The sequence below is a fragment of the Manis javanica genome, chromosome 6, assembly GCF_040802235.1.
Source record: "Manis javanica isolate MJ-LG chromosome 6, MJ_LKY, whole genome shotgun sequence".
NCBI classification, from domain to species: Eukaryota; Metazoa; Chordata; class Mammalia; order Pholidota; family Manidae; genus Manis; species Manis javanica.
This window is the reverse complement of record NC_133161.1, coordinates 116473877-116489018: the sequence shown is the minus strand read 5'-3', so window position 1 is coordinate 116489018 and position 15142 is coordinate 116473877. Positions and strand designations below refer to the sequence as shown.

General features: G+C 36.3%; 1 protein-coding gene across 2 annotated transcripts in view; it reads right to left on the bottom strand.

Annotated features, from left to right (window-relative positions):
* The window catches only part of KBTBD3 (kelch repeat and BTB domain containing 3), a 36366-nt gene that overhangs the window by 17498 nt on the left and 3726 nt on the right, over positions 1-15142 (bottom strand). The window contains exon 2 of one of the 2 annotated variants that reach the window (XM_017675543.3): positions 6517-6590. The exons of the other annotated variant lie outside the window; for it this stretch is intronic. The gene's annotated coding sequence lies outside the window, so the exon portion shown is untranslated. The remainder of the gene's footprint in view (positions 1-6516; positions 6591-15142) is intronic. 2 annotated transcript variants of the gene reach the window in all.

The window sequence follows — 15142 nt, the reverse complement described above, 5'->3', positions numbered from 1 at the left end:
GATGAGACTGGCTCATGAATGCACAGGGGCTTGCGTTTCATTCTATAGGTAATGAGGATTAAAGAAGGATGTAAAGTATGAGAGGCATTATACCATTGAATTTACTTTCAAAAAGATCATTCTGCTGGGAATATACACTGAGTAACAAAGGTGTGGCTCTTATTCTCATGGAGCCTACTGTCTAATGGGGCAGATATGAATGTTCACTGGCATGGGTAATGAGAATACCAATTCTTTAAAAATTCAAACGTTTTTAAATGAGAAACAAATCATTTTCTTGTTAAACCACTGAAAGGGATTTATTACACATAAGATCATCTTAATTAATGCATATTACCTTTAATCCCAGCAACTCGATAAACACATTTATTAATCTAAATATTTATCTGTTGATTCTTTATTGTTTTCTCCATTAAAAATTACATTTGTAAAAAGTGCTTGTTTTCTTTCCTATTTTTTTACAGATTTTCTTGAACTATAGTTGTAGCTAAGACCTTCTGTACAGTGCTGAATGAAAGCAATAATGCTTTGCAAAACTTTTAAATTAATGTTACTGTATGTGTGCATGTATAATTTATACCTAATTATTATATTTAATACATATATAAATAATTTGAAACTTGGATTAAGTCAATTATTGAGGTTTATAGTTCATGGATAAGAAGTGAACCTGATGATGTATATATATATGGTAATTTTTATTTCTATGACTAGTAATATAAATAAAACTTTTTCAGACATTTTCAAGCATCAAACTAATAATAAATATGTCAAACTAATATATGCACAGACATTCATTTTAGTAAAGTGGTTAAAAGTTAAAGCCTTCCATGTTTGCTTTATATAGAATGGCCAGAGAAGCTAAAATTTTCTACTTTCTTTGTTTGGTTTGAGTAAATTTCTATAAATACACTTCATTTAATCCTCACAAGTAAAAGTCAAAAAGGGTGCTGGAAAATGCATGAAAGGGAAATGAGGCTCAATCCACATGATGACTAAAGCATTGAAACTGATAAAAATCAATCAAGGAAAATAGGTAGAATTAGTAAAGAAGAGGGCCAAGGATGTAACACCAAGGATAACTAGCCTTAAAGAACAGACAATTTAGGTGAAGTACATATACAGCACTTGTTATATACAAGGTGACTGTCTAGATGAACTGCAAATACAGTGGAAAATATTATGGAAGACACAGAATGAGGAAGTTTTATAGCTGAGGAAGAACAGGGAGAGAAATGGAGGAAAACTAGGAGAGGTGGTGGAAACCACAGAAAATAATTTCAAGTAGGAAGTGTTACCTACACCATCAAAAGCTGAGGACAGGTTAGGTAAGGTAAGGACTGAAAAGAATTGACTGATGAGTTGTGGGTGGAGTGGAGGAGAGGCCAGATTACAACAGCTTTAAGAGGGAATAATAGACACAATCTGTATAAATTATTTTTCTAAAACATTCAGTGAAGTGAGGACTAGAGGACCTAGTAAATTCTAGGAAACTTTGTTTTAGATGGGAGAGATATGAGCATGTTAATACACTAAAGAGAAAGGGGACACAGGGGAAAATTTGATATTGGTTAAAACAACCTAAATCCCTTTCACCTACATCCACATCGCAGAGAATTTTTTTGGATCTTTAAACTAATACATGAGAGAACAATATTACATGGTAAAACTCCCATTTCTGTTAACAAGTAAACATTCATAGGCAAATAAATGGTTAGAGACTCTTAACTTTTATAGTTATTAGTGAAATAACACACCTGAAGTACTAGAATTTATAATAAGCAATCTGTATAGTTATTTCATTCAATGCTCATAATCCTTTAAGGCTGGTATTAATAATGATTTTTTTCAAAATGGGAAATTGAAGTTCAGAGATTAAATAATGAGCCTAATAACACAAAACTAGTAGAAATACACTTGTTTCCCTCAAAGCCCATGCTCTTTCAATACTCTTCTGGCTCTGAATTTTAATATCAATTGAGCCCAGAAAGTAATTTTAGTGCTCATAAGATGCAACCATGAATGTAAGGGTCAAAAGTTACCATGGCAATTTACTATTATTATGAATAAAAAGACATATGATGAAGATAATAATAATAATAAGAAGAAGAAGAAGAAGAAGAAGAAGTAACACTTACAGAGCCAGTACCATGTGTCAGGCACTGACCCAAAGGGGTCACACAGTATTTAATTAAATTCCTGTAAGTATTACCCTTATGAAAATAGTAAGGCTTCTGCTTCCAGTAAGGTGTAGTGGTCATAATTTTCCCTATTTCTCCTGCTCAGTACAACTAAACGCCCTGAAAAAATATAAAATATGTATCACAAATATATGAAGAAAGCTGGTGAACTTAGGACTCAAGAGACCATACAGTGGTGAGCTCCTTGGGTTTTATTTTTGCCTAATATGTCTCAGATACTGACGAAGCTGACAACACTGAACACCAATGGACACACACATAAATAGTTCCAAAAAAACTAGTCTCATTAGCCAGAGGAACAGGAAAAGGAGCAATCTGGCAAGGCAGAAGAGTTCTGACCATATCTGACATACCACAAAAAAACTGAGTCTCTACACCTGCCCATGTCAACAAAAGTGGAAAGGAGAGCCTAGAATTCCACCTCTGCTAGGCTGCGATGAGGGGCCTCCACTCTCCCCTTCCCATGCCCCACTGGACTGGTGTCAAGAGAAGGCTGAGTGGGAGCCAGGATGTTAATCTCTGCTAGAAGGTGACAAGTGTCCGCCACCTCCTGGCACACATCAGTGGAGATAACATGGCTCATGGGGAGCCTGTACTTCTACCCCAGCTGGCAATGACACTGCATCCCTCCCTCTCCTTGCTGGGGTGGATTGAGAGGCCTCCTGAAGAGTTAGGAATTTCATCACCACTCAGTAGAGATAAGGTCGCCCCCACCTGTCAGCAGAGACCACACAAGGAGCAGCAACAAGGCACTCGTCCTGCCCCAGTCAGAGTGGGATGAGAGAGTGCGGAGGGGGGAGCCTGAATGCCCAGCTCAGTCTACAGGGAAAAGGAGCCTCTCCTGCCCCAGGTGTCAGCACAGGTGAGGCAGGAGATCTGGACTTCCACCCTGACCGAGCTATAATGAGGTGGTTACCTCCACAGAACATTGTCAAAAACACCCACTAAAACACAAAATGTAAACAAGATTTAGAGTCTTATATATTGGATATATATCCAAGAGCCAGGAATATACCAAACTGAATGAGGAAAAACAACCAATAGACACCAACACTGAGATGATGCAGATGTCAGAATTATCTGCCAAGAACTTTAAAGCAACCATCATAGAAATGCTTCAATGAGCAGTAACACACATGCTTGAGGCAAATGAAAAAAACAGAAAGTTTCAGTATAAGAAACAAACGAACATTTTATAACAAACACAATAACCAAATAAAATGGAGAAATAGGAAAAAATTAGCTTGATGACACAACATTAGAAACTACACAATCTGAATATTGTGTAATACAATGAAAAAACAGGCTGAAAACAGAAGGAACAGACTTAGAAATAAATGAGCAAGATCAGAAGAGCATGTGAGATTGTGATGAAAAGCCTATTACTCTTGTCTGACAGCGGAGTAACAAAAGAAGAGGAAAAAGAGAGTCAGACTGTAAAACTACTTGAAGTACTAATTACTGAAAATGTCCCAAATTTGGCAAATGATAAAAACCTATAGATTCAGGAAGCTGTGAAGCCCAAACAAGATAAATCTAAATAAATCTATGCCAATGCACATCATAGTCAAACTTCTGCAAACTAAAGACAAAAAAAATTCTTGCAGGCAATGAGAGAGAAGCATCTTACCTTATAAGGGAAAACCAATTTGAATGACAATGGCTTTACCATTAGGAATTATGGAGGACAGAAAGAATGACATAATAATTTTTAAGTGCTGAAGTACAAGAATTGTCAACCCAGAATTCTATGTTCATCAAAAATATCCTTTCAGAATGAAGGAGAAATCAAGACATTATGAGGTGGAGGAAAAATAGATTTCTCCTGAGCAGACGTACTCTGAAAAGATGAATAAAGAAGTTCTCTAATCAAAAGGTTAATGATAAAAGAAAGAATCTTGCAATATCATGAAGGTGTCAAGACAGAATAGAGTAAAAGAAACAATATGGTTACATACAACAGACTTCTATCTCTTCTTGTTTTGTAAATTATGTTTGATTATTGAAGCAAAAATTTTAATACTGAATAATGTGTCTCTCAATGTATATAAAAGATTTAAATTTAAATAACTTGAAATTTAAGATATTTAAAACAACTATATAATGAGTATATGAGAGAGGGTAAATGAAAGTAAAAGCATAAAGTTTCTGTTTTACTCAAACTGGTAAAAGATTTACACAAATATTGTCATAAAATATATTTTTTCACACAATATGTAATATTGTAAAATACTTATCTACTTAATATAAAATATACATGCTGTATTATAGTTAGCATATTTACTAAACATATATATTATACATACTTATTATTTAATCTTACATATAGCTGAATCAAAACGGAATTCTAGAAAGGGTTCAAGTAAACCACAGAGAGACAAAAAACAGAGAACAATTAAAAAAGACTTAAGTATGAACACATCAATAATTGCACTAAATGTAAATGGTCTGTGTACACCAATTAGAAGACAGATACTAGCAGAGTAGATTTAAAAAAAAATTTAACCCAACTCTGCACTTCCTACAAATAACTCACTTCAAATAGAATGATATAAGCAGGGTGAAAGTAAATGGATGGAGAAAGATATGCTATGCAAGCATTAATTAAAAGTAATCAGGTGTGAATATATTTATATTAGAGAAAGTAGATTTCAGCAAAGAAAATTACAAGGGACAGTAAGGATTATCATAATGTTATTCAACCAAGAAGATATATCAAATGTAATTGTGTATATATCAAACAATAGTGCTACAAAATATGTGAATCAAAAACTGAATGAACAGGGAAAATAACAGATGAATGTACTATTATAACTGGAGATTTAAACAACCCTCTCTCTAAAATTAATAGGACAGGAAGACAGTAAGCCAGCAATGATATGTCAAAACTCAACATCATCAACAAACAGAATCTTATCAATATTTATAGAAAACTCCACCCAACAACAGAATACACATTATTTTCAAGTGCCTATAGAACATGCACCATATCCTAACCCACAAAACATATCTCAAATGACTTAAAAGAATTGAAATCACACTGACTATGTTCTCTAACCACAATGTAATCAAACTAGAAATCAAAAAGAGAAAGATAACATGAAAATCTCCAGGCACTTGGAAAATAACATACTTCTAAATAATCCATAATTCAGAGAAAGTCTCAAGAGAAATTTTTTTAAAAAACCACCAAACTGAATAAAAACAATTTGTAATACTGTGTATCAAAACAATGCTGAGAAAAATTCATAGCAGTAATGCTTATGTTAGAAAAGAATAAAAGTCTCAAATCAATAATTTAAGCTCCTACTTCAAGAAACTAGAAAAAGGAAAGTATAATAAACTCAATGTAGGCAGAAGAAAATAAATGATAAAGTGCAGAAATCTATACATATTCAATCTAGAATACAGAAAACTGTGGAGAAAATCAATGAAAAAGAGTTTATTTTTTGGCAAGTTCAATGAAATAGACAAACCTTGAACAACACTGACAAAAAATAAGAGAAGACAAATTACTAATATCAGGAATTAAACAGAGGAATCACTACAAACCTTGAAGACATCAAAAAGATATGAGAATACTATAAACTCCACATAACAATTTGATAGTGCAGATAAAATGGACCAATTCCTCAAAAAGTACATATTACAATGCTCACCCAAGATGAAATATAAAATTTGAAAAGTCCTATAACTACTAAGGAAATTAAATGTACCAAAATTTAAAAAAAAGAATTAACACCAAAATCTATACAGTTTCTTCCAGAATATAGAGAAGGATCCCAGATAATTTTACTAAGTCACTATTACTGTGGTACCCTAGATAACAAAAAAAATTCCCAAAACTATAGCTCAATATCCCTCTTAAATACAGACACAAAAATTATTTTTAAAAATTAGCAAAAATTTCAGCTATGTATGAAAGGTATTATGCACTCTGACCAAGTAGGTTGATCCAGGGAATGTAAGGGTGGTTCAGTGTTTGAATATAAAGAATGCAATCCACCACTGAAGCACGCTAAACAAGAAAAACCTTATCTAAACTGACACAGTGCAAGCATTCAAGGAGAAGTGCAACACCTATTCAGGAGAAAACCTCTCAGCAAACAGGGAATAGAGAAATTCCTCAATTTAACAAAAAACATCTACAAAAAAAAATCTATAGCTGAAACTATACTAAGTAGTGAGAGAATGAATGTTTTCATTTTAAAACGAGGAAAATGGCAAGGATGTACACTCTTACTTACCCCACTATTCATCACAGTGCTAGAAGCTTAGACAGCTAAGGCAATAAAATTCTACAAAAGGTACTTACATTGGAAAGGAAGAAGCAAACTGCCTCTATTTTTACAGATGACAAGACTGTTTACATAGAAAATTCCATGTAACCTATAAAAACATTCATACAACTAATAAGTGAACTAGCAATGTCACAGGATAAGATCAACATATGAAAATGAATTGTTTTTCTATAAACTAGCAGTGAACACATGGAAACCAAAATTTAAAATATAATACACTGTATTAAGTAGCTCAAAAATAACAGAAATACTATTAAATTTTGGTATATTTTGGCATAAATCTACCAAAACATGCACAGGGCTTGTGAATTGAAAATTACAAAATGCTGAAAAAAGAAACCAAAGAAACCTAATAAATGGAGAGATATGCCATGTCTATGAATTGGAAAAAAATCAGCATAGTAAAGTTGTCAATTCTCCCCATATTGACTATAGGTTTAACACAATTCCTATCAAATTGCAGCAAGATTTTTTTGTAGGTACAGGTAAGATTATTCTAAAACTTATATGGATAAACAAGGAAACCAGAATAGCTAACAGAACTTTGAAAAATAATAATAATAATGTGGGAACAATCAGTCTAGCTGATTTAAAGACATATTTTATAGTTTATAGTAGTCAAGATTATATGATATTAGTGAAAAGATTGACAGAAAGATCAGAACAGAATATATCACTAAGAAATAGCCCACTCAAGTAAAGCCAACTGTTTTTTAACTCAAGTTCAAACACAATTCAATGTGTAAAGATAATGTTTTAACAAATAGTGTTGAAGCGAATGGATATCCACAAGCAAAAAACTGAACCTGTAAAAATCACACTTCAAACTCAAAATGGATCATACATTTAAATATAAAATGTAAAAACTATAAAACTTTTAGTGGAAAATATAGGAGAAAATCTTTATGACCCAAGGTTAGTCAAACAGTTCTTAGATATGACATTAAAAGCACAATCCATGAAATACAGGAAAAAAGTGAATAGACAGATTTTTATCAAAATTAAAAACTTCTGTTAAAGACCCTGTGAGAAGATGAAGATAAGCTACAGGCTGGGAGAAAATACTTGCAAATGAAATCTGATAAAGGATTTATATCTAGAATATGTAAAGAACACTTAAAACTCACCAGTAAAAAAAAAATCCAATTTAAAAATGGACAAAAGACATAAAGAAATTCTGCAGCAAAGAGAACATACAGACGAACACATGAAAAGATGTTCAATATCATTAGTCACTAAGGAAATACAAGATTAAGAATACAATGAAATATCACTACCCATCTATTAGGTTGGTTAATAAAAAAATAGTGGTAACACCAAATGCTTGAGACGGCACAAAAGCTTGTATCACTCATACGTTGTTAGTGGAAATTATTTAGAAGTTTATTAAAAAGCTAAATACAAGATGGTGACCCCATCTGGCTAGGAAACTTGGCACTTCTGCCTGATTCAATCCCCCAAACAGGAGCCTGTAGTCTGTTTTGCTGCACTGCCTGGGCAGGGAAGCTAATTTTTAACATCATGTAGCCCATCAGGAAAGCTGACCAGGACCAAAATAAGGTTGTACAGTTTCACCATTATTCAGTATAATAGTGGATGTTCTAGCCAGAGCAATCAGGAAAGACAAACAAAATGCATCAGAATGGAAAGGAAAAAGTAAAATTGTCTTTGTTTAGATGACATTTTATTAATAGAAAATCCTAAAACTGCACTGAAAAAAATACCCAATTATTATAAATTAATTCAGTAAAGTTGCAGGACACAAAATCAACATACAAAAATCAGTAGCATTTTTATACACTAACAACAAATTATCTAAATAAGAATAAAGAAAACAATCCCATTTTACAATAGCAACAGAAACAATAAAATACTTAGGAATAAATTTAACCAAGATGAAAGATTTATACATTGAAAAGTATAAGACACTGATGAAAGAAGACACAAAAAAATGGAAAGATGTCCTGTGTTCATGGATTGGAAGAATTAATATTACTAAATGTCTATACTATCCAACCCAGCTTTAGAGTCAATGCAATCCCTACCAATATTCCTAAGTCATTTTTCACAGAAATAGAAAGAACAAAATTCATATAGGACTACTGTAGACTCCAATAGCCAAAGTCCTGAGAAAGAACAAAGCTAGAAACTTCACACATCTTGGATTTAAACTATATTACAAAACTATAGTAATCAAAACAGTATGGTACTGGCATAAAAACAGACACATATACTAATGGGAAAGAATCAAGAGCCCAGAAGCAAACTTACACATATATGGTCAGCTAACATTTGACAAGGAAGCCATGGATACTCAATGGAAAAAAACAGTTTCTTCAATAAGTGGTGCTGGGAAAATTGAATATTCATATGTATAAGAATGAAACTAGATCCCAGTCTCATACTACTCACAAAACCTAACTTGAAATCAATTAAATATTTTAATGAAAACCTGAAACTATAAAACTCATAGAGTTAAAATAGGAAATAAGCTCATTGACACTGGTAATACCAACAGGTTTTTTTTGTACATGATACCCTAAGCACAAGCAACAAAATAAAAAATAACTGGGACTCCATCAATCTAAAAAGCTTCTACACAGTAAAAGAAATGATCAACCAAATGAAAAGGCAATTCATGTATCTGATAAGGTGTTAATATCTAAAATAGATCTAAGAAATTTACATAACTCAACTGCCAAGAAACTACAAATAACCCAATTAAAGATGGGCAAAGCAACCTAAACAGATATCTTTCAAAAGATATTTGAATGACCAACAGGTACATGAAAAGGTGCTCAATATCACTAAACATCAAGTGAATGCTAATCAAAAACCCAATATATCAGCTCACAGTTGTCAGCATGGCTATTGTCAGAAAGATGGGCAATAGCAAATGCTGTTAGGGATAGAGAAAAGGGAATCCTTCTACACTTCGTGTAACTGTAAATTGGCATAGTCAATGTAGAAAACAGTATAGAGGTTCCTCAAAATTTAAATACAAGGGGCGAAGCCAGGATGGTGGCGTGAGTAGAGCAGTGGAAATCTCCTCCCAAAACCACATAGATCTATGAAAATATAACAAAGAAAATTCTTCCTAAAATAGAGACCAGAGGACACAGGACAACATCCAGATCACATCCACACCTGCAAGAACCCAGCGCCTCGCGAAGGGGGTAAGATACAAGCCCTGGCCCGGCGGGACCCGAGCACCCCTTCCTCCGGCTCCCAGCAGGTGGAAGGAAACCAGAGCGGTTTTTTTCTTTTGGCGAGTGCTTTTTGGAAGACTTAAAGGGACAGGGACCCCAGTGCCAGGGAAACAGGACGGCAGGACTGGTGAGCGGGTGCCTGAGACTGGCACCTGAGGACAAAGAATATCGCGCGTTTTTCCCTTTTTTTTTTTTTGGCGAGTGCTTTTTGGAAGCCTTAAAGGGACAGGGACTCCAATACCAGGGAAACAGGGCAGCAAGACGGGTGAGCGGGTGCCTGAGACCGGCCCCTGGGGACAAAGAAAATCACGTGTTTTTCCCAATACTAGGGAAACACGGCAGCAAAACTGGTGAGCGGGTGCCTGAGACCGGCACCTGAGGACAAAGAAAATCGTGCATTTTTCCCTTTTTTTTTTTGGCAAGTGGTTTTTGGAAGCCTTAAAGGGACAGGGACCCCAATACCAGGGAAACAGGGCAGCAAGACAAGTGAGCTGGTGCCTGAGACCAGCGCCTGGAGACAAAGAATATCGCGTGTTTTTCCCAATACTAGGGAAACACGGCAGCAAAACCGGTGAGCAGGTGCCTGAGACCGGCACCTGAGGACAAAGAATATCGCGCGTTTTTCGCTTTTTTTTGGCAAGTGCTTTTTGGAAGCCTTAAAGGGACAGGGACCCCATTACCAGGGAAACAGGGCAGCAAGACCAGTGAGCGGGTGCCTGAGACCGAGGCCTGAGGACAAAGAAAATCGCGCATTTTTCCCTTTTTTTTTTTCTTCTTGGCAAGTACTTTTTGGAAGCCTTGAAGGGACAGGGACCCGAGTACCGGGGAGGCAGGGCAGCAGGACCGGTGAGCGGGTGCCTGAGACTGGCGCATGAGGACAAAGAAAATCGCGCGTTTTCCCCTTATTTCTGGCGAGTGCTTTCTGGAAGCCATAAAGGGACAGGGACCCCAATACTAGGGAAACAGGGCAGAAGACCGATGAGCAGGTGCCTGAGACTAGCACCTGAGGATAAAGAAAATCACGCGTTTTTTCCATCTTTCGTTGTTGCTGTTGTTGTTTTGGTTTGGAGAGTGCTTTTTGGAAGTCTTAAAGCGGCAGGACAGGACACTTAGCCCAGAGGCAGGGAATCTGGGGATCTCTGGGCACTCTAACCCCCTGGGCAACATGCAGCACAGAGGCCCCTCATGGAGATAAATAGCCTCCCAGGGGCTGCCCCTCCAATGGGGCTCCACCATTTTGAAGGAGCAGCCCCAGCCAGGCCACGCCCACAGCAACAGCGGAGATAAACTCCATTGCAAACGGGCAGGTAGCAGAAGCCCTGTCTGCGCACAGCTGACAAGCATAAGCCACTAGAGGTCACTATTCTCCCAGGAGAGGAAGGCCACAAACCAACAAGAAGGAAAGCTCTTCCAGCGGTCACTCGTACCAGCTCTGCAAACTATCTCTATCACCATGAAAAGGCAAAACTACAGGCAGACAAAGATCACAGAGACAACACCTGAGAAGGAGACAGACCTAACCAGTCCTCCGGAAAAAGAATTCAAAATAAAAATCATGAACATGCTGACAGAGATGCAGAGAAAAATGTAAGAGCAATGGGATGAGATGCAGAGAAAAATGCAAGAGGAATGGGATGAAGTCCAGAGGTAGATCACAGATGTCAGGAAGGAAATCACAGAAGTGAAACAATCCCTGGAAGGATTTATAAGCAGAATAGATAAGATGCGAGAGGCCATTGAAGGAATAGAAACCAGAGAACAGGAACATATAGAAGCTGACATAAAGAGAGATAAAAGGATCTCCAGGAATGAAACAACACTAAGAGAACTATGTGACCAATCCAAAAGGAATAATATTCGTATTATAGGGGTATCAGAAGAAGAAGAGGAAAAGGGAAAGAAAGTCTCTTTGAAGAAATAATTGCTGAAAACTTCCCCAAACTGGGGGAGGAAATAATCGAACAGACCATGGAAATACACAGAATCCCCAACAGAAAGGATCCAAGGAGGACAACACCAAGACACATAATAATTAAAATGGCAAGGGTCAAGGACAAGGAAAGAGTTTTAAAGGCAGCTAGAGAGAAAAAGGTCACCTATAAAGTAAAACCCATCAGGCCAACATCAGACTTCTCGACAGAAACCCTACAGGCCAGAAGAGAATGGCATGATATAATTAATGCAATGAAACAGAAGGCCCTTGGACAAAGGATACTGTATCCAGCATGACTATCATTTAAATATGATGGCGGGATTAAACAATTCCCAGACAAGCAAAAGCTGAGGGAATTTGCTTCCCACAAACCACCTCTACAAGGAATCCTACAGGGACTGCTCTAGATGGGAGCACTCCTAAAAAGAGCACAGAACAAAACACACAACATATGAAGAATGGAGGAGGAGGAATAAGAAGGGAGAGAAGAAAAGAATCTCCAGACAGTGTATATAACAGCTCAATAAGCGAGCTAAGTTAGGCAGTAAGATACTAAAGAAGCTAACCTTGAACCTTTGGTAGCCACGAATCTAAAGCCTGCAATGGCAATAAGTACGTATCTCTCAATAGTCACCCTAAATGTAAATGGACTTAATGCACCAATCAAAAGACACAGAGTAATAGAATGGATAAAAAAGCAAGACCCATCTATATGCTGCTTACAAGAAACTCACCTCAAACCCAAACACATGCACAGACTAAAAGTCAAGGGATGGAAAAACATATTTCAGGCAAACAACAGTGAGAAGAAAGCAGGGGTTGCAGTACTAATATCACACAAAATAGACTTCAAAACAAAGAAAGTAACAAGAGATAAAGAAGGACACTACATAATGATGAAGGGCTCAGTCCAACAAGAGGATATAACCATTCTAAATATATATGCACCCAACACAGGAGCACCTGCATTTGTGAAACAAATACTAACAGAACTAAAGAGGGAAATAGACTGCAATGCATTCATTTTAGGAGACTTCAACACACCACTCACCCCAAAGGATAGATCCACCGGGCAGAAAATAAGTAAGGACACACAGGCACTGAACAACACACTAGAACAGATGGACCTAATAGACATCTATAGAACTCTACATCCAAAAGCAACAGGATATACATTCTTCTAAAGTGCACAGGGAACATTCTCCAGAATAAACCACATACTAGCTCACAAAAAGGGCCTCAGTAAATTCCAAAATATTGAAATTCTACCAACCAATTTTTCAGACCACAAGGGTATAAAACTAGATATAAATTCTACAAAGAAAACAAAAAGGCTCACAAACACATGGAGGCTTAACAAAATGTTCCTAAATAATCAATGTATCAAAGAACAAATTAAAATAGAGATCAAGGAATACATGGAAACAAATGATGACAACAACACAAAGCCCCAACTTCTGTGGGACGCAGCGAAAGCAGTCTTAAGAGGAAAGTATATAGTGATCCAGGCACATCTGAAGAAGGAAGAACAATCCCAAATGAATAGTCTAACATCACAACTATCGAAACTGGAAAAAGAAGAACAAATGAGGCCTAAAGTCAGCAGAAGGAGGGACATAATAAAGATCAGAGAAGAAATAAACAAAATTGAAAAGAATAAAACAATAGCAAAAATCAATGAAACCAATCGCTGGTTCTTTGAGAAAATAAACAAAATACATAAGCCTCCACCCAAAATTATTAAGAGAAAAAGAGAATCAACACAAATCAACAGCATCAGAAATGAGAACAGAATAATCACGACAGACTCCAAGGAAATACAAAGAATTATTAAAGACTACTATGAAAACCTATATGCCAACAAGCTGGAAAACCTAGAAGAAATGGACAACTTCCTAGAAAAATACAACCTCCCAAGACTGACCAAGGAAGAAATGGAAAAGTTAAGCAAACCAATTATGAGCAAAGAAATTGAAATGGTAATCAAAAAACTACCCAAGAACAAAAACCCGGGGCCGGATGGATTTACCTCGGAATTTTATCAGACACACAGAGAAGACATAATACCCATTCTCCTTAAAGTGTTCCAAAAATTAGAAGAGGAGGGAATACCCCCAAACTCATTCTATGAAGCCAACATCACCCTAATACCAAAACCAGGCAAAAACCCACCAAAAAAGAAAATTACAGACCAATATCCCTGATGAATGTAGATGCAAAAATATTTAATAAAATATTAGCAAACAGAATTCAACAGTATATCAAAAGGATCATACACCATGACCAAGTGGGATTCATCCCAGGGATGCAAGGATGGTACAACATTCGAAAATCCATCAGCATCATCTACCACATCAACCAAAAGAAAGACAAAAACCACATGATCATCTCCATAGATGCTGAAAAAGCATTTGACAAAATTCAACATCCATTCATGATAAAAACTCTCAGCAAAATGGGAATAGAGGGCAAGTACCTCAACATAATAAAGGTCATATATGATAAACCCACAGCCAGCATTATTCTGTACAGCAAGAAGCTGAAAGCATTTCCTCTGAGATCGGAAACCAGACAGGGATGCCCACTCTTCTCACTGTTATTTAACATAGTACTGGAGGTCCTAGCCATGGCAATCAGACAAAACAAAGAAATACAAGGAATCCAGATTGGTAAAGAAGAAGTTAAACTGTCACTATTTGCAGATGATATGATACTATACATAAAAAACCCTAAAGACTCCACTCCAAACTACCAGAACTGATTTCGGAATACAGCAAAGTTGCAGGATACAAAATTAACACACAGAAATCTGTAGCTTTCCTATACACTAACAATGAACCAATAGAAAGAGAAATCAGGAAAACAATTCCATTCACCATTGCATCAAAAAGAATAAAATACCTAGGAATAAACCTAACCAAAGAAGTGAAAGACCTATACCCTGAAAACTACAAGTTACTCTTAAGAGAAATTAAAGGGGACACTAACAAATGGAAACTCATCCCATGCTCATGGCTAGGAAGAATTAATATCATCAAAATAGCCATCCTGCCCAAAGCAATATACAGATTTGATGCAATCCCTATCAAATTACCAGGAACATTCTTCAATGAACTGGAACAAATAATTTAAAGATTCATATGGAAACACCAAACACCCCGAATAGCCAAAGCAATCCTGAAAAAGAAGAATAAAGTAGGGGGGATCTCACTCCCCAACTTCAAGCTCTACTACAAAGCCATAGTAATCAAGACAATTTGGTACTGGCACAAGAACAGAGCCACAGACCAGTGGAACAGAATATAGACTGCAGACATTAACCCAAACATATATGGTGAATTAATATATGATAAAGGAGCTATAGACATACAATGGGGAAATAGTCTCTTCAACAGATGGTGCAGACAAAACTGGACTGCTACATGTAAGAGAATGAAACTGGATCACTGTCTAACCCCATACACAAAAGTAAATTCAAAATGGATCAAAGACCTGAAT